Source organism: Mustela nigripes, chromosome 10 (assembly GCF_022355385.1).
Source record: "Mustela nigripes isolate SB6536 chromosome 10, MUSNIG.SB6536, whole genome shotgun sequence".
Taxonomy (NCBI): domain Eukaryota; kingdom Metazoa; phylum Chordata; class Mammalia; order Carnivora; family Mustelidae; genus Mustela; species Mustela nigripes.
In genome coordinates, this window is record NC_081566.1 from 59,255,418 (window position 1) to 59,282,173 (window position 26,756).

The 26,756-nt window shown below is 46.7% G+C and overlaps 1 protein-coding gene across 5 annotated transcripts in view; it reads right to left on the bottom strand.

Annotated features, from left to right (window-relative positions):
• Positions 1–26,756, bottom strand: part of PBX1 (PBX homeobox 1) — a 278,651-nt gene that overhangs the window by 77,827 nt on the left and 174,068 nt on the right. The window lies entirely within an intron of this gene.

A 26,756-nucleotide genomic window follows, 5' to 3' on the forward strand; every position in this document is an offset into this window, starting at 1 on the left:
TCCACTGATCATGATCTAGGGCTTCTGCATTCCATTCTCCTTCCCTCATGTCTGCCCAGCCCCCCTTCCTGCCGGGAGGCCCGGGCTTGTCCCAGGCAGACAGGTCTGGTGGGGGCAGATGGGTAATTTTTCCTTCCAGCTGTAATGGCCACTATTAACGATAAGTCGCCCTGCCCTCCTGATGGCTGAACTTGCAGCTTTCTCTCTGACTGCCTGTGAGTAACACTGTGTCCCATGAGCTGTGTTTAACAGAGGTGTAATAAATGCCAAAGAAGAAATATTACCCAAAATAAAAACTAGTTTGTCCCTGTGTGGCCAGGGTCCCATGACTCACAGCAGCATTCATTTTCGCTTCCAGCGCAATTTCCATTTGCATTCTTTTTCTTTTTTTTAAAGGGTCTCTGGGGGCTTTAAAAAAGCTGCTTAAGAGAAAAGACAGAAAGACTGTAGTGACTGTCAAGTGCGGGGACTTCTGCATCTCAGACAAATGCCGTGAGCAGACAACAGACTGACCGACAGGCGAACCCTTGGGGCAAAGGGGACAGATAGAGGCAGGTAGACAAGAAAGCTAATTGCTGAACGTCTGCCTTTGATAAAAGACACCCTGCCGTGGTTGGTACGGGTCAGAACACCAGCTTTGGCTACCAGGAGACAGAAAGGGGGTGGGGAAGGTTAGACTGGATGTCCCTTCTCCCCGAATACACGCACCCCTGCAGCAAGAAAGATGCCAAGTTCTCATTTAATTGATAATAAGCAAAAAACAGAACAGAAAAAAACAAAACAAAACAAAAAACTTCTATGTTTTTCAAATAGTAGCTGGTCAGAGCTGCTCCAATCCTGGAGAAAAAAAGCAATAAACACTCAAATCCCCTGGTGGTCCCCTGGTTGAAGATGTTGGTCAGGGAGTACTGCCAATCCTCGAGGTTTTCAGGGAAAAGGAAGGCAGTGGGGAAGAGCAGAGAGGGTGGACAGAAGGGCCCCCAGGAATCCAGGGGAAAGCGTGCCCCTCTTGTGAAAGCTGGCATCTTAAGGCAACAGGGTCAGGAGGGACCTACTTTGTAATTTACTTTGCTCAAAGGATCAGCCAGATACAGAAGAGTGTCGGTCTTTGGAATGAACAAGTGCACAAATGCCGCTTGCCCTGGCCTGTGTCCCCCTTTCAGAGTCAAACACCTCCTCGCCTCCCTCTCTGCACACCTCTCACGCCTGCGTCATGAACGCCAGAACCTTCGCTGCAAATTGGAGTAAGAGATTCAGGGCCACCAAAAGACACCGTGACACGGGCACTTGGCTTCAGAAAGGCACTTGGCTCGAGGAGATTCTCTGGGCTGTCAGCGCCAACTGGTAGAGATGGTGACGGGCTTCAAAGGTTCCTGCAGTAGAAGGGACAGGCAAACAGGATCACTGCCTGACCCGACCGTCCAGCAGAAGACCGTGGAGCCACATCGATGCAGAATGCCCGCAGGCATCTTCCGCAAGCCATCTGGGCCATGACGCATGCCAGGAAGCGGGAAGAGAAGGGCTCTAACCTGCCTTGGTCACGAAGGGGAGCGGATGTCCCTGAGACGGTGAGGCAGACGCAGCTGGAACACGGCAGGTGACTCTGGGCGGCCGTGGGGATTTCACCGTCAAGAAGTGGCTCCAGGGGAAAATCGCTGGTTTTCTGCTGAGGCTGATGGACTTGGCCTGCTGCCCTTGAGCTTGGTGACCAGGGGCAAGTCACTCTCCTTTCTTTGTAGGAAGGGGAAACGGCACTCCGAGGGCTCATCGGGCCCTTTTTTAAAAGTCTTGCTGATTAAGACACGTTCTGGAAAACCATCCATTTTCTAAAATGACAGAGCCCGTGAGACAGCCTCTGAACTGAGATATGGACTCCTGCTACAGCGCTTGAACCTAGACCAAGAACTTCTGTTATTTCTTCATCCCCATGACCGCACCTGATCCCCACTACAATCTTCAGAAGGAGATCTCAGAGACCCATCCCTCCGGCTCAGGGAGGCTCGACTCAGTCCAGGGTCACACAGATCGCCCAGGTCCAGTTCATCAGCATCCACGCCCTCTGCACGGGGCCGGGCTTCTCTCCCGGCGCTCAGAGAAGCAAGGCTGGGCTGGGTATGTGCAGGGGAGGGGGGTGGACGTTCCGCTCTCAAGCCCGTTACCTTGTTGCGAGCTGCCGTGAAAAGGCAGGGGTGCGAGCAGGTGCAGGCGAGCAGAGAGAGTGTGCGGAGAGGTGCAGGGGCGCTGACTCTTCCACAGATTAAGGAGATGGGATCACGGCGGCACCGGGACCCAGCTCCCTTTCAGTGACAGAGCACCCCTGCACCTAGAGCACAGTCATTCATTAATATAGGAGTAATACTTGGCTTAAGGCCTACGTTTGGCACACGGCTCCCGGACAGCCCCAGCTTCCTGCTTAGGATGATGTCATTTTTATTTGTGCAGCACACACGGTACACCTCACCGGATCCCCGCAAACAGCCTTGTGGGAGACTCCTAGCTGTGCTAATAAAGGGCGTGGGAGACTCCACGGCCTGAGGGACAGAGAAGAGACGAGGACCCACGCCTTCCCACTGTACCTACGGGTCTTCTGAGCCTGTTGCCCCGGCTTCCTTCTTTCTTTCTTTCTTTTTAAGATTTTATTTATTTATTTGACAGAGAGAGAGCACAAGTAGGCAGAGAGGCAGGCAGAGAGAGAGGGGGGAAGCAGACTCCCTGCTGAGCAGAGAGCCCGATGCAGGGCTCCATCCCAGGACTCTGGGATCATGACCTGAGCCGAAGGCTGAGGCTTTAACCCACTGAGCCACCCAGGCGCCCTGAGAGGCCCGGAGAGGCCCCAGTTTCAGGACATGACTCAGACGGAGCCGCTTCGGGTACCAGCGGGAATGTGTCTTCTTCCCAGCTCTGCAGGGGCCAGGAAATGACATGAACCCGGGGTACAGATCCATGATGTGGGGCCAGAGTCTCAATCAACCTCTGTGAGATTCTTCACGATCCCCTCAAAACCTCGAGCCGGTAAATTCAATTTATTTGTGAGGGACTCAAACCACACACACAGGAGGAGGCAATGGGTCTGAAGTTTGAATCAATTTGAACAGGTTTCACAGTAGAAGCACCCTTATCTCACACCAACAGGCAAACATTCAGGGTCTGGGGGTGGTGAGGCGGAGAAGAGTGGGCGAGGAGAGTGGAAAGCGAGTGAAGTTTCTTTTGTGCAAGAGCTGATAGGCTTTTCTCGATTGTTCGTACTGGTGGGAACCATGGGGTTTTACACAGCGGGAAGGAGACGTGAGCTAGAAATCCGAGTCACATTTCAGAAACATTTCAGGGAGCAAAAGCAAGGTTATAAAGCAGTATTCCACCTCCACAAGGACCCCAAGAGTATGAACAGCTGGGGCCCTTGCCGATGACACGGCTCCTGCAAGGTTGAGAGTTTGGAGAACTTTGCAGGCTCTGTTCCTCTCTCTGTCTCTGGCTTCCCCTGCTGGAATCGAAATGGGAGGGTAATCTGGTGTGTGTGTGGGGGGGGCGGGGAACATGGGCTTTGGACTTAGAATTCAAGTCCCGTTTGCATCACTTACTGGCAGAAAGGCCGTGGGTGACATCTTGGAGCTTGTGTTTTCAACTGTAAACTAAAGTTGGCAGAACTTTCTGTCTGTGGCTTTGGTGGGCCCCTAGTACATGGCTGGTGTGAAATAAATGTTAGGATTTTTTTTTTTCATGTCCCTTTGATAGTAGGATTCAAAAAAGGACAAAATTTTGGCTTAGCCTCCCCCAGAATGAGAAAAGTTGTCTTTGGTACATGGGCACATTTACTAATGTTAAAAACAAAAACAAAACATAAACAAAACAAAACAAAACAAAAAAACAAAAAACAAAACAACAACAATAACAACAACAACCGAAAAAACCCCAAAACAAAACCTAAACCCGACCTTATGGAAAAACAAAAACAAAAACCAAAAAAAAAAAACCCCAAAACAAACAAACAAACAAACAAACAAAACAGGAGATGCAGAGTTACACCTCATTCTGGTTCAACAACATGAGTCCTTCATTTAAAATCTTGTTCTATTTAAATACCCTGTGGTTTTAGCTGCAATTTCATGTTTTGTTTAATTGTCCAGAGTAGCAGATGTGATTTTTGTGTAAGTTTCTATCCCATCTGTTTTTGTGCCAGAAATACATGTGGAAGGTACTGGGACTTCTTCATAAGGATGGGCCTTATCTCTACTTAAAATAACAAACTTACAAACTTGAACCTGAACCAAATCCGGGCTGGCCGTGAGCACAGAAGGCCTGATGCGTGCTCCCTCTCACTCCCATTCTCTCCTTTGCTCCAAATCAGAATTCTTCGGGAATGACTAATGAAGAGCTATCTTTCCTCCCGCCACGGAGAGTTAACATGCTCCTGGTACACCTAGCCTGAAAGATGCAAGAAACCACCTCCATCCCGCACCCTGAACCCTGCTCCTTTCCGGCCTCTGTGTGTGCGCGTGCCTCCTCCCCACTTCCTGTTTGGGGAGGCCCTGATAAGCTTCTAGGGGAGGAGGTGTTTCTTTGTATACTGAGCCAAACCTCCCAACAGGGCCCGCCTCACAGAGGGCCGTGTGGCCACACAGTGCCCCAAGCTCAGAAGGACACTGCATTCGGTTGAATGCACTAAGTCCACTATCTTGAAATTCTTTATTTTTTAAGATTTTATTTATTTATTTAGACAAAGAGAGAGAGCAAAAGCAGGGGGACTGACAGGCAGAGGCAGAGGGAGAAGCAGACTCCCCACCAAACCGGGAGCCCAATGCAGGGCTCGGTTCCAGGACCCCGAGATCATGACCTGAGCCGAAGGCAGATGCTTCACCAACTGAGCCATCCTGGGGCCCCATCATCTCGAAATTCTTCATCATTTTTGACTGTGGGCATTCATATTTTTGTTTTGCACTCAGCCCCAACAAATTAGATGGTAGGTCCTACCCTGGAATGTATTTTCTCATTAAAATCGATTCTGTAAATGGAGATCTGGTACAACCAAAACAAGACAAGCATATCATACATGAGGCACCCTTGATCTGACAACAGGTGTCTGTGTCTGGGCCTGGGATTCTAGCTCCATCACACCTGCAGCCAAGGAGAGAGCCACTGTCAGGAGATCCCATTAGAAGTGGTCGCGAAAGAAAGAAAATAGCGGAGGGTTGGGCGGCGGGGAGGTGGTAAAAGAAAGAAAAGAAAAAGTCAGGAATACCGCCCATTCAGAAACTGGAGCCCGTGGAAGGGGCAGACTCTGGAAAAGCCCTTGCTTTTTAGATCCAAACTGGAATCAGAAGACTTAGTATGATGTCAAGTCTCTGCGCCCCACTAGCCTGGGGTCCGTGAGCAGGTGGGGTGCTGCTTCCCCCAGGCCCGCCCCCCTCCTCCATCTCTGGATCCCGTCACAGAGCACAGTGGGAGGTGGAGCAGGGCTTGGCTGGTGCTCCTCCTCTGTCAGACAAGGGTGGCGACGATGACCACAGGGAGGGTAAGAGGCGTCCCTAGGAGGGTAAGAGGCGTCCCTCGGTAAGAGAGGCTGTGAGGCTAAACAAGGAGACGCACTGAAAACCCGGGAGTGCCCGGCCGGCTGAGGGTCCTCCCGTTCCACTGCGGGACGATGACGCTGTGCTTCTGGGGTCCGTGCTTAACCCAGCGAGCCCTCCAAGTCTCCTCTCCATCCTCCAGCCGCCCCCTGGAGAGCCTTCTTGCAGGGCTCTGCTCAGCAAGGCTGGGGTTCCTCGGCCCCTCCCCTGCTTCCCCAGGTCTTTTGCACACAGCACACAGCCCCAGAGTTATTGCCGATAGCCCACAAGTCACAGATTTATTAGAAATCACCGATACCACCTGACACCAGTCAGAATGGCCAAAATTAACAAGACAGGAAACAACAAGTGTTGGCGAGGATGCAGAGAAAGGGGAACCCTCTTACACCATTGGTGGGAATGCAAGCCAGTGCAGCCACTCTGGAAAACAGCGTGGAGGCTCCTCAAAATGTGGAAAATAGAGCTACTCTGTAATCCAGTGATTGCATTACTGGGTATTTATCCCAAACATAGAGATGTAGTGAAAAGAAGGGGCACATGCACCCCAATGTTCCTAGCAGCATTGGCCCCAGTGGCCAAACTGTGGAAAGAACCAAGAGGCCCTTTAACGGACAAATGGATGAAGATGTGGTCCATATACACAATGGAATATTACTCGGTCATCAGAAAGGATGAACACCCACTGTTTGCTTCGACACGGATGGAACCGGAAGAGATTATGCTAAATGAAAGAAGTCAAGCAGAGAAAGCCAAGTATCCTGTGGTTTCACTCGTATGTAGAACATAAGGAATAGCATGGAGGACCTTAGGAGACGGAAGGAAAAATGAAGGCAAGGCAATCCGAGGGGGAGATGAACTATGAGAGACGATGGACTCTGAGAAACACACTGAGGGTTTCAGAGGGGAGGGAGGTGGGCGGATGGGTGAGCCCAGTGATGGGTATTAAGAGCACGGATTGCACGGAGCACCCATAACACGCAAACAATGAATCATGGAACACTACAGCAAAAACTAATGATGTACTGTACAGTGACTAACATGACATAAAAAGAAGAAAAAGAAATTGTCATGACAACCAGTTTAAATGCTCTTTTCTCCTTGCCAAAGGGCAGTTACCCATCCAAGGGGAGGGACCACACCTTACCTTTCTTTCGTCCTTTTACAGCATTCAGGACTTTGTTAGGGGCATGGAACAGGTTCATAAATATTTTCCTATTTATTCAGACAAGGTAAGTGGAGCCTGTGAGTTTAGCACATAAAGGCATTGCTATGATTTCACATAACAATATTTTAAGGGGCATTTCCCGATTGAAAGAGCTTATCGGACTCACAGTGACACGAGTTTCCATGGCGCCCTAGAAACGGGATGGCTTTATCATCAGACGGACTGAAGTTAAATTCTGATCCCTCTTATGAGTTGCCTGACTCCAGGCGAGTTCAGTTCTCAAAGCCCCAGATTGTTTCCTCATCTGTAAACTGGGGGAAACCACATTTATCTGCAGATTTGTTATCGGGTTTAAACACGTTAACATGTGTAAAGTCATTAGGGGAGGGCTTGGCACCCAGGAGCCACCCGGGAAGGGTTCGCTGCTTCCTTGCGGACTCTCACTAAGCGAAATCCATTTTGGACAGTTCAGACTCCAGGAAGTATCTGCTTGCTCCTTCCCCAAATCTGGCGCCAGAAAATAGTCATTATCAGGAGCCAGTCACCTTGAAGGATAAAGCCGGTCATTCCCCTTCCAGGGCTCAAATCAGAGCAAAAGTATCCTGTTTCCTTCCATCAGGAAAGGACATTTAATGCCCACTCCACCGTGCATGGTACAGGTACCCACACACACAACACACCCCAGCTGAATTTTTTTTTTCAGTTTTTTAAAAGATTTTACTTATTTATTTGAGAGAAAGAGAGCACATGAGTACGGTGAGGGGCAGAAGGAGAAGCAGGCCCCCCACCGAGCAGGAAGCCTGACATAGAACTTGATCCCATCACCCTGGGATCATGACCTGAGCCAAAGGCAGACTTCACCGACTGAGTCAGCCAGGTGCCCCCAAGACAACTCTATTAAAGACAACATTTAATCTTGCTGGGCAGAGACAAAATCATGGGTGAATTAAGAGCTGAACTGTATGTGCATACATCTTTATACTGCCTGCCAGTTCTTGTCAAGACATTATCTCTGTAGGTTTCTCAAACTGAGAGTTAAATCTATATCCATACACTGCTGATGACCATATACGTAGTTCCTGGCGGAAGCAACTGCACCAGAAAGGCCAGGGTGAGGGATGGGTATTTTAAATCTCTAACAATATGGATATGTGTCCTTCAGTGCTGGAAGTCCTTCCCAAAGCCAGAAGACCAAATCACGGAAGAATTATGATGATGACCACCCAACTAACCAAAATGAAAAATAAAAAGCCTTAAGTTCTAAGAATAACATCTTCAGATGTAGTAAACAGACAGCCGTTTCCATGATGGTAAAGAAATATACTAACCTGAGTATTTCCCATCAGAGTGCGAAAAAGGTCTCGTATCTACCACCACCGTTACGCATCTCAAATCAAGTCCTATGTATATCTGGGCACCAACATTGCCACGACTGGTAAGTCTTTTTCCACATAGGCGGACTACAGTTATATTGACAGATTCTCATAGAATTAGAAACGCAAACTAAAAGAAAAGAAAATGCGACTGGAAATGTAATAAAATGAGACAAGTAAGTTATGGGACGGAACATCCGCGGTCTAAATAAAATATGTGACGGTGCTGACTGCCCCATAAAGTTTCTCCTGACACCCTGAAGAGACCAGCCGTGCTCACTCGTGAGAAATGTGGTCATCCGTCCATCCCCGCGACAAAAATATTAGAGCGAGCGCCACTGTCAAATATTCTATATGGATTTGTGACCTAAGGAAAATCCTATTAAGAGGCTAACGTGATACACCACGTGAAATATTATACACAGATACACAAACACACACAAAATGCTTTCAGTCCCGAACTCAGAGGTGCTCTGTTTTCATCTTATCCTTTAAAAAATATAAATAAATAAAAGATCGCCAGGGGCAGTCAGCACCTGTGAGACGAGTGTATGTGCAGTGTGACTCCAAAGCCCTTGGGGCAGTTGATTCAAATGACAAAGTGCAGAGGGAAGACACCCTCTACTCGCTCAGCTCATGGACACGGACTTGAGTGCTATTTGGGCGACAAAGCAAAAAGTACATGCCTAGGTACTTGGAAATTGGGATTTTTTTTTTTTTTTTTTCCTGCCAGAAATCAAGTCAGGAATAAGAAGCCCTCTCCACTCAGGCCATATGGCACCTACAGGTTCCTTGACCATTGGTAACAGAACTACCAAGGAGTTGATCCTATAAATCTCCAACATCCTATAAACCATCCTTTTATGGTTTCAGTGGAAGGAACACCAAGGGGGCATGTGGATTTAGCAGCAACGTTTTGTTTTCTGTTTTTTAAATTCTTCCAGGAGCCCCCCAAGTCAACTTTAAAAATTTACACCAGAGCCTGAAGGTCACAGCTATCTCCATCGACTGGCTACCCGTGGCAAGATTCGAGTCAGACCCTAGTCAGCCTTGCTGCTGCCTTCCCAAGCACACTACCTGCTCACACGGCTCACCACGAACGCGGTTCAGCTACATCAGTTTAGCAAATATTCATGAACACAATCAGGACTTGCCTTTGCCTTTAGCAAACAGGTTCCCTGGTATAATATGACACCTGTGTTCCAAATCAGCTCGAGACAATAAAAATGACTACCCAGCCTATCTTATGTGGTCAAGGGTTAAGCAATGTTTGGGGGCGAAGGCTCTCACTACTCTTCTAAACCCAAGTGCAGTGAAGTGCTATTTCAGAAACTTGCCCAGTCTCCAAGAGATAACTGAAACCTTTCCACCCTGAAACCTTTCCAAGGCTCTTCCTGACAACTAAGAGTGGCCATATCAGTAAGTCCTAGTGAGTGGGATACAAGCAGAAGTATAGCCCATATTCTAGAAAGTCCTCTTAAAAAGGAGTAAGTCCACTCTTTCTCCTCACCCCTTCCCCCATTCTGAGGCCTGGAATACATATGGATGGCTGGCACTTTGGCAGCCATACTGGACCACGAGTATGTCAAAAGATTACACCTTGTTTCTTGAAATGGGACGAGCGTGGTTTGTATTATTGTTGAGCCTAATCCCAACACATTCACACTGGATTTGGAAATGTGATTGTGGTTAAGTTGTTTAACCCAAGTTTGTTTTCTAATCTGTAAACTAAGAAAAACAAAACACTTCTTCAGAGTTACTGTGAGGGTGAAAACAGAGACAATATATAAGAAAAGTACTTTGTGCACTGAAAATGACTGTACCAGTACTAGCATTGTTGCTATGATTTTCTAGTTTATTTCAAGCTACCAGAGAAAAGTAGGTCAATGATTGACAAATTAAAGCTAGCTAAAAATAGGAACTCCAATTTCATTTCTCTGGCAAGATTTTTTTTTTTTATTGGCAGAAAGTGAGTCCAAGATAATTAGTTGTATCCAAGTGACCACAGGTTATTAAACATTTTTAATGGCTGTTTTCCTAGAAAATTGCTGCAAAGACATTATTTTAGTTCCTGGAAAATTAGGGAACAATGGCGTTTCTAACTCCATTTAAGTCCCAAGTTTCTACCTCTAGCTCACCTCGCATCATTTGGATGACAGAGCTGAGCTGGGAGTCGGGGTGGCCTGGGACCCACAGAGGAATCCCTCTGCAGCACCGTTCAGAACCAGCTCGTCAACGACTAGGTCACCTCCAAAAGATGTTTTATCATAAACCAATATGAAAATGAAGCACACCTTATTTTTTAAAGTATGCTGTGTTTCTGAAAAACTGAAAGCTCTGTTTTGGGTTACTAGTCATCGTTCTCTCTTTAGTAGGTGGGAGTCCATTCAACTGAGCAGGGGAAGGACAGGAAGGCGCAGAGCTGGGGAGCACAGCAGCTTTGCCAGGAAAAGAACAGACAGAGTTTCCTAAACACTGCGTCTGCTGATCTGTGCTGACTCAGGGCGTCTCAGCTCCTACCGTCCCGTGCTCACGCTCGCTCTTCGACATTGGCGATTTCTCCTGTAGAAACCATTCATCCTTCATCCTAAATGACTTAGAGAAAGGTAGGTAGGTGGCAGGAGACACTGTAAATGTGTGTCCCCGTTAACTTGATCAGGGTAGATCTCCCCATGTAAGGATGGAAAAAAATAACAGATCTACAAGGAAAAGGCAGCACTTGATTCCAATAGCAGGTGAGAAACAAAGTGAAAAAATTTTTTTTAAGATTTATTTATTCATTTGACAGACAGAGATCACAAATAGGCAGAGAGCGAGAAAAGGAAGCAGGCTCCCTGCTGAGCAGAGAGCCCGATGCGGGGCTTGATCCCAGGACCCTGAGATCATGACCTGAGCCTAAAGCAGAGGCTTAACCCACTGAGCCACTCAGGCGCCCCTGAAAATTTTTTTTTACAAGATGTATTTATTTGAGAGAAAGAGAGAGGGAGGGAGAGAGCGGTTAGGGGCAGGCAGAGAGAGAGACAGAATCACAACCAGACTCCCCACTGAGCATGGAGACCAACGCAGGGCTTGATCTCACAACCCTGAGATCATGACATGAACCAAAATCAAAAGCTGGTTGCCTAACTGAGTTACCAAGGCGTCTCCAGAGTAAAGATTTTTGAAAAATCATCTTCATGGAGCAACTCCATAATCTCATGAAGTATCAATCAATCAATCAATCAATCAACCCACGTAAAAGAAACATGGCCAAGTTTTTCCCCCATTCTTTGAAATGACCAGGAGATATCTGAACTAGTCATTCTTCTAGGTAACACGGCATCTGCTGAATGCTTAGCACTCATGCTTTTGGGATAGGGGGAAAAGTTTAACCCTGATCCCAAATAAACACAGCCCAAGCAAACAGCCTGCTTTACTATTTACCGAACTGTTCATAACAATAATACCCCGATAAAAGAATGTAGAGAATATTTATTTTCCAGACTCTCAAAACACACCAATCCCAAGTATTTGGTGTGCACACGCACATACACATGCACTTAAAATACTACTAGGATCTGATAAATATGTGCATATAAGATGACATTCATAAGTCTGCATAAATTGCTGTACACGTGTGTTCTATTTTTATATATTGACTTAGTGAGCTGGATACACATGTGTTAATGTGAAGAAAAATCCTTGTCCCTGACCACAAATGTGTCCTGAAGTGGCACAAAGGGACAGGACAGGACTTTTAAGGGCACAGAGTGGGGAAGTGGTTTTACTCAAGGTTCTGGAATAAGTCAGGGAGCCAGAGCCAAGGCATCGATGAGAAATAGGCAGGAGCTGGAAAAAGGCAGGGTGGGGGCAGCGGCCGCCTGTCCTTCTCTGATTCGGCCTTCGTCCAAGTGAGAGCAAAGAAAATATCCAAAGAAACAATCATGACCATTATACACTTGGCTTCCAATGTGAGTGCCACCAAGTGCTCTGAGGGGAGATCTAATTGGGAACGTCCGAGGCAACAGAGGCAGTTTGAGAAATTCCTACCCATCAAGCTTTATTGTGTTATTCCAACTAAGCAGAGACAAAAAGACAAATCTCAGCTCCCTACTTTCATTTATAATTGAACCGGGTCCAGAAGGATGAAGCAGTACCATCTGTAAGGCATGCTGCATTCGCAGCCGGGAGAATGAAATATTCAAATTACTCTAGGCTACCTCGCATAATGACAGGGCTCCAGAAACTGACTGGGGGGGGGGGGGGGAGACGAAGAAAAGAAAGTTTGTGTGTGTGTGTGTGTGTGTGTGTGTGTGTTTTAATCGTTGCACTTTCAGGGCAAGAATCAACCTAAAAAAGATGTGATTCTCAAAGAGAGAGAAAACGTGCCCGGGGGACGGAGGGGGCACTTTTAATTTATTATTCTCAGAAAAACTGGAGAAGGGACAGTGGGAAACAGGGAGGGGAGGGCAGGGCAGGGCAGGGAACGGAAGGGGAGGGGGGGGAGGGAAGGGGGAACTGCCACCCCCATATTCATCAGTTTAGAATCCCTCTCACTTTTGATACAGAATCCTGTGGTTCTATCGAGTATCTTCCTTTGTGTAAACAGGGGCATTATTTGGGGGCAGGGGCGGAGGTGGGGGGGCTCGGGTGGAGCCTGAGTGGCTCATTCTGATACCGCTAATCAGGGCTGCCGAACGTGTGACATGGTAAGTGGGTCTAGCCCCTAGCACTAGTCAAGATGGAGTGACAGGCTCCATTTAAGATGTCACTGCACATAATAAAGTGTAAAACTATACTTAAAATAAACGAGATAGAAACAATAAACTTGACTTCGTACTTGAACTTTCACAGACGCACGGAGACTGGAGGAGAGAGCACGTGTGCTTTGGGACTCTGCAGAGACTCCTGGTTCTCCGGTGCTTCCACGGCTGACATTTCTAGGAGACCCGGTCAGGCTCCAAGTGCAGGTCAAGTGGTGGCATCTTTTTTTTTTTTTTTTTTTTTTTAAAGATTTTATTTATTTATTTATTTGACAGAGAGAGAGATCACAAGTAGGCGGAGAGTCAGGCAGAGAGAGAGAGAGAGAAGCAGGCTCCCGCTGAGCAAAGAGCCCGATGCGGGGCTCGATCCCAGGACCCTGAGATCATGACCTGAGCCGAAGGCAGCGGCTTAATCCACTGAGCCACCCAGGCGCCCCAAGTGGTGGCATCTTATCTCGTGAGTCGGTATCGGACTAGCTCATAGCCCCAAACCCGAGGGGTCAGTAGCATAAGCCAAGAGCCGAGACCAGAGTCACCGGTCTTCCCTGAAAATGCATTGGGAAGGTCTGTGGGGACCCTTACCCCTTGGGCTTCTGGAAGGTTCTCCCAATTCGCTCCTGTCCACCTGCGCGAGCGCTGCCTCGCTGCAGCTTGGCTCTGTCTCCTCAGAAGGTTTAACACACTATTGTCAAGGCTGGTTGGCCTCAAATTGGAATGATACTTTTTTTCCCCTCCAGGGCCTGCAATTACTGTTACATGTGGGGGCGGATTCAATGTCAAAGCAAATGTTTTCCTTATGTTTCTTTCTTTTAAAAAAAAAAAAATCATAAATGGGAGCCAGCAGACAAAGCTGAACCAGCCACCCAGGCTTCTGAGTCATGGACAAGCACCGAATGTGGACTTCCTTGTGCGTCAGAAGTGGGGGCTTCGGCTCAGATGACCCCCGCCCCGAATTCTGCTAATGCCACAGGTCAGGGCAGAGCTTGCAAGGACCCACTGCACCAGGCCGTCACTGCACGTTACTGGTTCAGTCACATACACTAGAATCCACTGCTTATGTATTAGTCACTCCTTCCACCATCCACCTATCGGATCGTAAGGTACTTGATGATGGACACTAGCCTTCAAGAACATGTTTTTATTGCAGTACAGAATACATTCAACAAAAGCACACAAATCACAGCTGCTGGGTGTGGTGACTTTTAACAAAATGCACGCGCCAGGAAAGAGAACAGAGGGGGCGCCTGGCGGGCTGGATCTTAGGAGTTGTAAGTTCAAGCCCCATGATGGGCATAGAGCTTATTTTTAAAAATAAAATAACACGTTTAAGGTTGTTATCATGGTCAGGAACTAAAAAGCAATGGCAACGTTACATCAATTTAACAAAAAAAAGGAGAGAGAGAGAGAATACAATTAGCAGCCTCTACCCCTGAAGCCTGGGGCAGCCCCTCACCATTAAGGGGAACCCTACCTCCAAGGGGAACCAGTATCCATCCTGACTTCTCTGACACAGAGGCTTGTTTCACCTCCCTTTGAACTTAAATATCCCCCTACATTTCCTCATCACTCCATTGGGCCTGGCACTCTCCTCATGCGGCAATTCAGTAAGTATTTAGTGAGCACCTACTACATGCCAAGCACTGAGCTAGGAGAGCCCCCACTCGGCACTCAAGACATCCTGACTATTGGCAGGAAAAGCGAGTGAGAAAAAGAAAGTCGCCGAAACCAGCACACTCGGACGAGGCTACGTATCAGACTGTCCCATCGTGGGCACTTGCACTTGGCTGGTTGCTGGAGAGGAAAAGAAAGGCTGTCTCATGGATTCTGAAGGCGACGGCAGAAGAAAGAAGCGAGGGAAGGCAGGCGTGCACGTGGCCACCAGCTCTGGGAATCCGCTTCCTCCCAGGCTCTGGTAGGGATCATTACGGAGGGACCCTTCTGTCCCCTGCTTTCCCTCTGTCCTCGACTCCACGGAGCCGAGACCAACCCCCCCGCACCAGGGCACATCTAAAACCTGCCGCTCGCAGAGTCTGTCCTGTCCCTTCCCACCAAGCCAGGCTGCAGTCACTCAGAGTCGGAGTTTCATTAGCCGTAAGCCACGACGCCATGCAATGATATATTTAAGCAATAATGAACAAGAAAACAGTGCTTGTCGGAAACAGCGATGGAAGTGGTAAAAATAACCAACGGTGTTTTGTGCACACAAAGCCCCACGTGCAGACCAGATTCTGTAAGAGGCAAAATAGCATGGGCTTCGGGGGAAGAGGGGGTGCGGTGTAGGACCGAAGAGGAAAACTTGCAGGGGAACATAAAATACGGCATAAACGTGAGGGGGTCGTGGCCGAGGCTCCCAGTGGCCCAGCTGGATGGTCTGGGTTAACGTGCTGCCTGATGTCAATCACCCCGCGCGCCACACAGCTCGGCTCATCTCCAAAGTCCAAATACCTTAAATGCCACCAAAGACCATTTTGAATCACAAACTCATTAGCGCTATTAAGTACAGGAGTCTTTGCTTAGTCTCATCAGATCTGAAGAGACCCCAAGGTTTGCCTTGACTGGCCCCGCAGAGGTGCAGACCTGGCGTGGGGTTGCAGACTGGCTTGGCCTGGCCCATGGACCTCAGGAGAGTTTCACTGGGTCCACACAGCTGGGTGTGGGAGCTGAGGGGGAACAGGCTGGGCTACTGGGTTACAAAATAAAACACCGTGATTTAGAGGTACGGTTTTTTGTTTGTTTGTTTTTGTTTTTAAAGGCTTAAACCAGTTTGGAAAATGCCTTTTAAAACTCTTTTCTTCCTTCTCTGTCAACACCCCATTGACGGCAGGTGGAATGTACTGACTTCACGGGCCAGCGACGGGAAATGGTAACAGAATTCATGTGACGATTAAGGGTGGGTGAGATAGCACAGTTTGAGTCCTTAAACCGCTTTCGGGGTAGTTTGGAAGGTGAAACATGCTTTGGGGCTGCTGCTTATATTTTTTGAATCGACCCCTCTGTATTCCCTATTTGGTCACCCTTCAGACAGTAACAGAAAACAGGAATCTTCAGTGCACCCAAGAACTGAGACTACAAAGTTAGGACCCGTTATCACGAGGTGACGATGTTGTTCACTCAGAATGTTCAGGTGTTGTTTTAACATTTTTAAAAAATTACAGTTTTCACGACTTTTTTCCATTTGTACTCTTGGAGACTGAGCTGCAAAGTCATGGTCAGCCCACCAAAAATTTCACCATCCCCCATCAGGTTCTATCTCTGAACCCCAGCACAATTTATATATGTCTTCCCTCCAAGAATCTGAGTCCCAAGGGGGCAGTGGTAATCCTCCATCTTGTTCATGGCTATATCGTCCATTTTTTTTTAAGATTTTATTTATTTATTTGAGAGATATATATAGAGAGATCACAAGTAGGCAGAGAGGCAGGCAGTGAGAGAGAAAGGGAAGCAGGCTCCCTGCTGAGCAGAGAGCCCGATGCGGGACTCGATCCCAGGACCCTGAGATAGAGCCGAAGGCAAAGGCTTTAACCCACTGAGCCACCCAGGCGCCCCTATATTGTCCATTAGTGAGCAAAAGAAGGAGCCCTATAAATATTTGATGCATCTTCCTCTTGACCAAAAAAAAAAAAAAAAAAAAATTCTAGATCAGTGAGTTTCACCAATACAGCTACCTACCCCCTCCACTCCACCAACTTCCAACACCCCCCGCAACTCCCAGTGCATCACTGACCAAAGAGTGTGGACTTCAATGAGTTGCTTCATAAATATAAAAAAAATTTCTCCTCATCCAGATTATCTTTGACAACTGTTTGAATTATGATATTTTGTTGTATTACCACATTAGGAATTCTCTGGATCCCAATCTCTACCCTTCCTCTCTGTGCATATGCTCAAATGTCATGATAAGCTTAAACGCATATATTTATAAATAAGTATACAGACATCCAGAGTTTGTACTGAATACAATACCTTTCTCCATTTGTCTTATAAACACTGGATCTGGTGAGCTGAGAAACGTACCCGGAATTCTCAAATGAGTCTTCGCCTAGTGAGCAGATTTCATGGTTCTGGTATTTTCACTACATAGGCTCCTCTATTCTGAATGACCAAAATTTATGTGATGCTTTTTTATATTTCTGGACGAAGCATGCAGTGTTAGGGTATCATAAGAAACCCTGTGGCCAAGTATATTTTTTTTAAATGACAGCAAAGAAGAAGTCATTATAAATATGATTGTGAGCATATGTGGATTGCATTTCTGTGTAAAAATGTGTAAATTATTTCTTTGGAAAAAAAAACAGTCTTTTAATTTTTAACATGTTTTGCAAGGCCCATATTAAAGGGGCCTTTTTTTTTTTTTTTTTTTTTAAACTGAGGTTTCCAATGGAGGCCACTGTTTTCCATAAGACCATGGAAGTGGGGGGAATCCATAAGCCTTTTTGTAACAGGACGTGGGTTACAGAGGGCAGCATGAGGAAGGGAAGGGGGTTAGTCTTTGTGCTTGGCCATCCCTATGCAATGCTATTCACATAATATGACAATGATGGCTTACATCAAAAGCCACAGTGCAAATAATCCCCTTCTCCATGCCATCCCGAAGCAAAAGCCGGCCCCCTAAAATAAGAGGCAATGTGCCAACGATGAGAGTCCCTATACACCAGCTAGCTCGGTGCAGAGGGGGATGCGGGGGAGTTTTTTTCTGAATTGGGTTTCGTGATGAATGTTGACTGGCACCAGGAGACTACCTTGGGCCCCCAGAGCCTTCTTAAAACCCTGGCAGCCTGCCAAGGGAGCTCCAACTTCGCAGCCCAGAGAGAGCCCTGTTGGCAGCTTGTCAGGAGCCAGGGGGTTACATGGCGTCCTGGGGGTAATGATATTTTCCAGAACACTCAAGCTAATAGTCCCATGATGGGCGATTTGAAGGCCTATAGGTATGTATGTTCTCTCCTGTCCTCAGCGTGGGATGCTCAGCCATCCCTGCAAAGCACTAGGGCGCCCATGCCGCTGACCTTCATGGCAGAGTTGGGACACGGTCCTTTGTCTCACTTTACTCCGCTGCCGAGGGTGCCCCGCTCAAGCCAAGTCTGGTGTCGATCTACCATCTCCCACTCTGAACACATTTATGAAAAGTACGTTGTACGTGTCACCTAGAGATGTTGTGGCACTGAGTGCACGTTTCTCTCTTCTTTTTGAAAAGGTCCCCCAAGGGACAGGGACATAAACACATGTTAAAAACCCATACCCATGTAGGCGGATGTCCGGTGGATGTCCTGCGGTGTCCCCAGATCAATGCACCAGAATCTCCTGTTGTTTGGGGGGCGTGGGCGGGGGGGGGGGTGCTACAGAAGCCGACAGCGGATTGGCTTTCGTTCTCCCACCGGAGGTCCAAGGAAAGAGAAGCTGCGGTGAGTCTCTCCAGATGCACCCTTAGCTCCTAACATTTTAATCTCTTCATGTCTCTCCATGATGATGGTTTTTAATTCTTAGCATCCCAGCCGAAACTATACAGAAGTTTGCAGGGCTCTCTGCTTACATTTTGTGGATGGAACAGATAAAGACAGAGGAATGGAGTTCAGCCTCGCAAGCAGCCGGGTAACAGACCCAGCGCGCCACAGAACCTTCTGGGTGAGCTGAACGACGTCGGGAGCCGTAGGAGGACGCACCTATCACAAAAAATGATGGAGTCGAACGCGTTCCCATGAGCTAGTTCGTAGCACCCTAATAGGTGGATCTCTCTCTCCCACACCCACCCCTCTATTTGTTTTAGAACAATACACTGAATTTAGTCTCCCTGTTAAAAAGGAGGGTAGCCATTTCGCTTGACACGACGACTTTTTTTTTTTTTTCCCCCAGGCCCGGCAAGGCAACTGCATGGAAACTCACATACAGGTTGATGCCAGTTTTACGTGTTGAAACAAACCAGTCACTCTTTCTCCTGCTAAGCAGTTAAATTAGAGAGTATTCAATTAATAACAGCTGAATATTCTGTCACATTTAGGAAGATGTATGGTAAGACAAGCGAGTTGTGATGTATCTGACAGAAATGATAAAGGTTCTCCCGACACAGTCTGGCAGATACTTGGCTCTTACTGCGGCTCTTTCTCATGTTCTAAAACGTCAGCAGCACAGACCCAAGATCCAGCACCGGCTTCAAGAAAAGAAATACTCCAAAGGGAATCAGGGAAGGCCCTGCCAAGTGCTCGAAAGGTGTCCAGCCCCTGCTTTTCCCCCGTGAGCCACAGACCCGTGCTCCTGTCCACAAGCGAGCCGGGCTCTTGGGCAGCAGGACGCAGCAGGTGCACGGACACCCGGGCACGCCGGTGGGGCCCAAGCATGAAATCCGCCGCCCCCCACCCCCCTCCACCGCGGCCGGGGCAGCCTTGTTGAGACTAGCACTAACCCAAGCCCACACTTCTAATGGCCGTGCCAAAATGCTTTTATCTGTTCCGTCCTCAAGGAAGGCAAGGAATGCGGACCTCTTCCCGGCCTTGCTCAACAGAGATCTGTCCTCTCGGGGATCTTTCAAGGCCACTCGGCCCCTTCACGGGGTGAGGAGGCACCGTTCAGCATTTACGCCTGTTCCCAACACTGGGAGGCTTTATCCACATTCCTTAGCAAACTGCTCAGGCCCAAATTGAAACGGAAAGACAAGAGACCACAGCAAAATTGCTAACATACGGGGAGTTAACACAACAACGCGTGACACAGCCAGCCAGCCACCGTGGCCTGGGGGAGGAGGAGCCGCTCTGGTTTCCGCAAACCAATGGGGTCAGAACCCCACGCCGGCTGTGGCCCTCCCGGACGCGCCTGGCAAAACCACAGGGGGGGGGGGGGGCAGTGCTGATGGGGTCGCGCAGGATGCGACTTCCACTCCTGGGGAGACATCAGTCTCACAAACGTGGGGGCCGAGGTTCTAGGAGCAGATGCAAAGCACGTTGGTCAAAGGAAGTCCTGCTACAAGTCAAACCAAACCACAGCACAAGGAGGCTTCGAACAACCCCGCTTTCGTACCCAGACAGGATGGGCACCTCCACCTCCGGGCTTTTCCAAACAAAGGCGAAGAGTTGCTGATTGAACTCGAGAGAAACTGTTCTCACGAGGGAGCTGCGCCCCCTAAAGAAAACTCAGAACCCCGTGCCGTGCACTTTTTAAAAAATGACGAAAGAATTGGAAGAAACAAAAAAGTATAGCCGATGTTGTATGCTTTTTAACAACTTTTCTCTCGCAGCCTCGTACCGGACTCATGTCACTTTCATGTTCTCCCACCAACCCCGTCAATGAAAAATGTCCAAAACACAAACTTCCTCACGTCTGCTATTGAATTTCTCTTCGAAAACCTTTCTAGTTCTATTCTTTGAAAATTTTTAGGCCAAATACAGACACACACGATCCCCCTCTTTCAAGGTGGCTGAAAACCTGACACTAACCCCAAGGATGCCATACATTTTTCCCAAGGGCAGGAAAACACTTCTGTAACCGGGAATAGGCCTCATCTCACTGTAGCCCCAGGGATGGGTTAGGCGCTCGCGCCCGGGGTGCATCAGCTAACCCACCGCACTGCCCGCCAGATCAAAATTGCCCCTTCAGTTCTTCCGTGGTCCACAGAATTATTATCATTGCCAACTTTCCCATCTACTTTATAGGCAAATGCCTTGGATTAATAAAGCCCTTGTGGTGTTTATGAGCAGAAGATCACTTTATTCCCCTCTACGCCCAATGACACCGTGGGGCAACAGGCCCCACCGCTTAATTAGATTATAGAACTGTCAGGAGTTGGTGAGATCTTGAATTTATATTTCAATTAATATTTAATCGAGCTTAATTAACAATTCCCCCCTCTCCTCCTTCCGTATTCTGCATTCTCCCCTATGTCTTATTTCTCAGATCTTGTTCTGGAATGGTAATGTGGCTCGTGGTCTTGGGGAGGTCGCACCTACACGCCAGAGGCCGTTGTCCTTAGATATTCAGTGGCTGTGGCACCTGAAGAAGAAATCACAGGGAGAAGCTTCTTCTTGAAGCGAGTTCTCTGTCCACGGCAATGTCCCAGCCCTGAGGGTGTGAAACAAAATCCTGGCATGTGCTACACAGATGTGCTGACTGCCGACACCTCTAATGGGCTCATTTCTTGGGGAGCTACTTTGAAACCTCCACAGCATTTGAAAGGAAATCATACAGGTGCTTCCCCAAAGCCATGGATCCTACAGAGGCAGAGATCCAGCGGTTCTAGGGCGCCTGGGTGGCTCATTCAGTTAAGCATCTGCGTTCAGCTCAGGTTGTGATCCCAGGGTCCTGGCGGGGAGCCCTGTGTTGGGCTCCCTCCTCAGCATGGAGTCTGCCTCTCCCTCTCCATCTGCCTGTTCCCCAGTTCTGCTCTTTCTCTCACACATACACACAAAAATAAATAAATAAAATCTTAGAAACAAAACAAAAAACAGTGGTTCTCAAGCGTGATGGGCTTGGGACCCCTCTACATTCTTACAAAGTATTAAGGACTCCAAAGAGATTTTGTCTATACAGATCATAGCTATCCACATTTACTGTATTAGAAATTTAAAACTCAAAAATTTTAAGTGTTTATCAGTCTATTTTAAAACAAGAATAAGCACATTACACATCCACATAGTTATATGAAAAATACTATTTTTGAAGTTAAAAAAATGAATGAAGTGTGTTTATTTTGCATTTCTGGAAATCATTTTTAGGATTTCCTCTACCTAGTTATTTACTTATTTAGAGAGGGAAGGGAGAGGGAGAGAGAGAATCACAAGCAGACTCCATGCTGAACGTGGAGCCCGACGTGGGGCTTGATCTCACAATGCTGAGATCAACACCTGAGCTGAAATCAAGAGTTGGACGCTTAACTGACTCTACCACCCAGGCGCCCCAATTTTGTAAATCGTTTTAATGTGTGACCTCCCAGAAGGCAGGCATCTTGTCCGATCTGCACATTCAGTGGCAACATCATATACCATGACGCCTCCACTGTAGACTCAACTAAGACTGAGCATGAAAAAAGCAAGTTATTTTTCAACATTGTCATCAATGAGTCGTCAAAATGGTTTTGACCTCACGGTGCCCTGAAAGGGTCTGGGGATCCCCCAACCACCATTTGAGAACTATAGTCCTAGAGAACAGCAAAACCTTTTACGGCTATAACACAACAGGCCTGATATAGCTCAACTCCCTCTTTGGCACCACCACCCCCCACCCCATCCCTACTCTGGTCCTCGGAGCTAACTGCATGATACATGAACCACTGGCTACAAGTTACAATGAAGACACACCTGAACACCGGCTTTCTGCTCCAGAACTTATGGGTTAGTTCTTCTAGAACTTTCTTACCTAGGATATAAGATAAGGGACACTTAAATATTTTTAAAAAGATACTGAAAGGAAGAAGAAAAAGGAAAAACAAAGTCTTCCCCCAGCCTCCTGCAAGCTACCACATGCCCTAGCGTCCAGACTCCCGGGCCAGTGAGGTCTCCCCCAGGCAGCAGGCCTGGCAAGAGGAAATCATACTATTTCAGATCAATTTCACACCCCCCCCAAACCCCAACAAGAATAGCTGGTCCAGACATCAATGCAGGGTATAGCTTTTCTTTTATGAGCTTTTTTTTTTTTTTTCTTTTTTAATGCTCTTGTTTGAGAATATATTTTAGTTGCTAAGAAACTAGTTTCTTATTGTAGACTCAGTAAGAGTAAAGATAAAGCAACTGTCAAAATAGCATGTTATTTTGACAGTAGCCATATCATAATCATAAATGATACAGTTTATCTGTACATTTTTACCTTCACTAATGGGGTCTAAATACTGTATTCTCAGATATTTCATACACACACAAAGACACACATACATGCTTTTAGTAAGAGAGGCCACCACACAGTTAGCAGTGAGCACTCAGGAAACACACACACACACACACACACACAACCACCCAGCCCCCAAGTTGAAAGCTCCCTTTACATACAACTGGAGACAAGTACAAATACTCTATTGGCTTTAGCTCAGGTTTTACTTCATTTAAAGTATTTTTTTTTTTAAAAAGAGATGAAATTGCTTTTTTAAAAAGGTAATACAGAGTGTCCTCTAAGCAGGAATGTTTTTGCTTAAAAACCTAACTTTTTATGTAAAGTAAAGAAAAAGGCTCGGGTATGTCTGTATTCGTTCAAACCATGATTCCTACATACGATTCTTGGTCCATCAGATGGTAACCGTCATCAAACAAGGCAGGTTTCTATACTGGCTTCTTCTCTGGTTCTCCAAAACTACGCACTTGAGCTAGGAAGAGACAGACTAACTCCCTCCCTCCTAGCCACGCATCCATCTACCCGATCACCCTCTAACTGTCCTTGTAGAAAGTTTTTGGTGTGGTCAAAGGGTCCAGGCCTAGCTTATTTAGCAAAAACAAGCTCAGGTGAACGATCAAATCTACCAAAAATCTCCGGCAACTCAAACCAAATACCCGAATATGTACTTCATCTCACTTTTGTTTGGCTGACAGGCAGGTTTTTGCAGAATTTGAAGGAAAACCAGAACTAATCTTTGTGTCTGCTCAGGAACTTGTAATAATAAATGTTCTTCATCATCATTTTCACCTATTTCTTAGGGCAATTACCCTTAAAACTCTATCGAAGGAGGGGCGACTGGGTGGCTCAGTTGGTTAAGCGTCTGACTCTAGGTTTGGACTCAGGTCATGATCTCAGGGTTGTGGGATCGAGCCCCACACTGGGCTCCATGCTTAGCACAGAGTCTGCTCAGGATTCTTTCTCTCTGCCTCTTCCCCTCCATGCACTCTCTCTCAAATGAATAAATAAATCTTTAAAAATTGAAAGAATTTAAAAATTTTAAGGACTATTAAGGAGTTATTGAAAATAATTATTTGAAAGTAATACAGCAACATGGGGAAACTATACTGTTTTAATTTGTTAGTTTAGTAAACAAGTATGTTCCAGTTTTAGCTATCTAATCTGTATCTCTGTCTATCTGTCCCTCTATCCATCTAACGACCAGTCTACAAATGGATCACAAGGAAAATACTGCAATGTGTCCCGGTTTTGGGGGAGGCAGGACAACCAGTATTTTTTTCTTTTATTTTCCCAATGTCCTGTGCTGCTTTAATATTGTCTCAATTATCACAAAGAGAAGGAAGGACATCTTAGGGATTTAGCTATACTTGACTTTCCCTACTTTGGGTGGCTTGACAAGTTTTCCCAGAGGGAGTGAGACTTATCCCGTAATGCCAAGGTGAGGCTAAAATCAAACCTATTACAGAGTTGTGAGTGTTTTCTTTCCAGTTTCCTCCTGATACTTCTAATCCTACTTGAAGTGGAGGAAGATTCCCTCCTGTCTTCTCCATCCCCCACCACAACCCACATCCCCCCCTCCAGCCTGAGGGGCTCCCATAAGGTTAGGGTGATATTTTCAAATCCTCATGCAAAATCTGATGCAGTGAGGTGACCTTTTTCCTCATCCAGAGTGAAGGATGGATATCTTGGCTGTTTGCTCCCTGAGCCTAAAACCCCACCTTCTCATTGGCTTCAAGAGAGCTTCCTCTGAATTCAGCAAAACTGCAATATAAACATTTTCTGCTGTGAGATTTGAAATTTGTGATAGAAATTTCCAAGAAGCCAGAGGCTTCTGCAAAATAAGTGAATCACAGGGAAATATCTGCTCTTTTCTGATTGACCCTTTTAATGACGTATTATTTAACCTTAGATGATCAAGGTCACAGAGCCTGCCATGACCTCTTCTAATGACTATTACACTGACCTTAGGCAACCAAGCCAGCAGGAATCAGAATTGATTAGGAGGATTTGCTGCCTCTTTCTGAAGAGGCCAGACATAGAGTTCTTATTTCCACTTAATTATCTCTTGGCCTGTCCTCTGATACACATGACTGCTTCAAGAAGCCAGCAAGCAGGAATCATGAAGCAGTGGAAGTCAGGTGAACCCCCATGAGCTGCCTCTCCCCCCGCTATCCCCAGAGACACACACACATACATCTCTAACCACACAATTATTATTTATGGTGGTGATGTGGTCTTTCTGTATCTTCCATTTTGAATAAAGAATTTAAGGCTCTTAGTGTTTAACACTTTGCATCTCAAACCCTGATGGTCTATTTGTGTAATTAGCAATACCCTGACTTTTGCTGTCAAACCAAAAAATTGGGGGGAAAAAAAAAAGAGTGGCACCTATGCTCTTCCTCACATTGGCTAACCTTCATTTTAAAGTTAAAATGGTAGACAGACCTCTCTTCATGTGCTATTTGGTGAATATTATTTTACTACTCATGATCAGTGCATACATTAGGAGATGGAGTAAGAAATATTTCTGCTCTGATTTGTAAACCTTATCCTCCACCTGTCAAGTTCCAATCAAAACAACATTCCAAAGCTGTCAGTCCCCAACGTGTCTTGGAACACCATTCCTCCACAGCTAGGAAGGCCGAGTTTTCTCTGGTGTCACTACAACTCAGGTCAAGGTGAGCATCGCCAAGGTCCAACCAATGTCTCCACTCAAAGGATGGTTAATGATCTCACAACTTCTCAACTCCTCAGCCCAAGAGGAAATGGCAAACAAAACCTGACTTTGCCTTTTCTTCCTGTGGAAAGTGGCAGACAATTTCCTTTCTAGTGTGCCCATGGTCATTCAAGATTCAGAGAGATATGGTTACTTGCTTCTGGTTACAGAGAGTTGAGGGCTGTTCTGGTCTAAGATCTAGTAAGCAGAACACAAAATATACCAAAATGCACTGTCGCATTACAACTGTCATGGGCCAAGAATATAAACATGACCACACTTGTCTTTGTCCTGGTTTCTGCCCTTCTTTCTTGTACTGTTATATATATATGTGCAACACACACACACACACACACACACACACACACACACGTGCCACATAAACACAAGTAGGAGAGTTACAAACATAGTATACTTTACAGACTGGATCTGCTCAAAGGAAAAAGATCATTCTCAAATTTACTAGTATTTAAATCTGGGAAACGGCATCTGAATTTAGTGATAAGGAAATAAAATTCAGAGTCAGCAGATCGGAATCTGAGCTGGCCCTTGGTAACTTCCAAGTTAAATGCTCCCTGCAAGCTCGTCCGCCCACGCCTCAGTTCCTCACCTGCACGAAGGGAACAACAGCCTCGCGAAGACTCGGGGACATAGTAAAAGGAGAAAATACAGTGATTTTGAAAAGAGTTTTGCGTTTTGGGAAACATGAAATCCTTCCTTTAGGATTATTTGGAAGCACAATATGGAAACTAGACCAAGGAGCCTCTACTCCAGGAGAACAGTGAAATCCTGTACCAACTCAACTGCCCGCCTTACCTCTCCCCCACCCCTGTGCTCCCCCTACCGCCCCCGCTGTCACCACATGCATCCACGAGGACCCCACGGAATTCTGGGCAGAAAAGCCGAGATAATGCACGGAAGTAAAAGCAATATAAAACTGTCGCTGCTAACGTGGCAGCTGGTGAGAAATCCAGACAGGAAGCATGTAGATAAAAAGACAACTGTTGACCAGAACTTTCTCAAGTTGGACTTAAGAGTTTGACTATCTATTCCTAACTTTTACCTACAAATCCCAGGCTAAGTGACTGAGACGGGTGAGCAGAGTGCTTCTCAGTCCTTCACTGTCTGTTAGGGACCTCCTGCACCAAAACGCCAAGCACAGGAAAAATCATTCTGAATACTTTTGGTACCCGAAAGCTGACTTTCTTAGCTTTTCTTTGGCTCTAGGAAAAGTAGGTTCAATACTTTAGTTCAAAGTACTTAGGACGGTCACTTGAAAATACCCACGTCCTACTGTTCTATCAGAAAGCACTGCCAAGGGTCACGGGGCAGCAACAGATCAGCAAGAGACTGTTTCAAGGCTGACATTTAGATCGTGGGATGGGAGGCCCACTG